The 599-nt window shown below is 55.1% G+C and overlaps 1 protein-coding gene across 1 annotated transcript in view; it reads right to left on the bottom strand.

The window, feature by feature from the left end:
• The window catches only part of RIT1 (Ras like without CAAX 1), a 4,009-nt gene extending 3,633 nt beyond the window's left edge, over positions 1-376 (bottom strand). The window contains exon 1 of the mRNA XM_027669336.1: positions 168-376. The gene's annotated coding sequence lies outside the window, so the exon portion shown is untranslated. The remainder of the gene's footprint in view (positions 1-167) is intronic.
• Between the last annotated feature and the right edge of the window lie 223 nt (positions 377-599).

The raw sequence follows: 599 nt of genomic DNA, 5'->3' as shown, positions 1-599 counted from the left end.
CCGTTTGGGGACAGAACCCCCCCTGGTGTGGGAGGTACCGGGAGTCCCAGCGGCCCCGCGCGGGCGCTGCCGGCAAAGCCAGGCCCGGGGGCAGGAACAGAGCCCCAAAAACCCCATTTCTGGGCTCCAAAAGGGATCTGTGCCCCCTCCCTGCAGCCCCCCCGTACCTGCCCCGCCGTGTCCAGGATGTCCAGGTTGGCGGGCTCGTCGTCGATGCGGATCCGGATTTTATAGGCGTCCTCTGAGCGTTCCCGGGGGGAAAATTGGGAATAATTTGGGAATGACCATCAGCTCCCAGAGACAACGTGACACCAAAACCACCCCACAGCCCCGGAACGCTTCAGTCTGGGCTTAGGATGAGTCAAACCTGCCACTTTCTGCTGGGATTTAACCCTCCCTGGGCTAAAATCGTGGGATTTTAGTGTCCCATTCCCCACAGAAATCCACCCTGGGGGGAGCACAGAGCAATAACATTTTATTGATCTATTTATTTATCTCTCTATCTATCAGATTTGATTTTTCTCCAAGCCAGGAAAGGTCTGTGACTCGAGGGAGGAACTGCTGGTTTCTTAGGTGACATTATAACATAGATCAATAAT

Source organism: Corapipo altera, unplaced genomic scaffold (genome assembly GCF_003945725.1).
Source record: "Corapipo altera isolate COAL_440 unplaced genomic scaffold, ASM394572v1 198, whole genome shotgun sequence".
In the NCBI taxonomy this organism is placed as follows: Eukaryota; Metazoa; Chordata; class Aves; order Passeriformes; family Pipridae; genus Corapipo; species Corapipo altera.
Note: the sequence above shows the minus strand (reverse complement) of the source record. Positions and strands in the feature narration are given on the sequence as shown.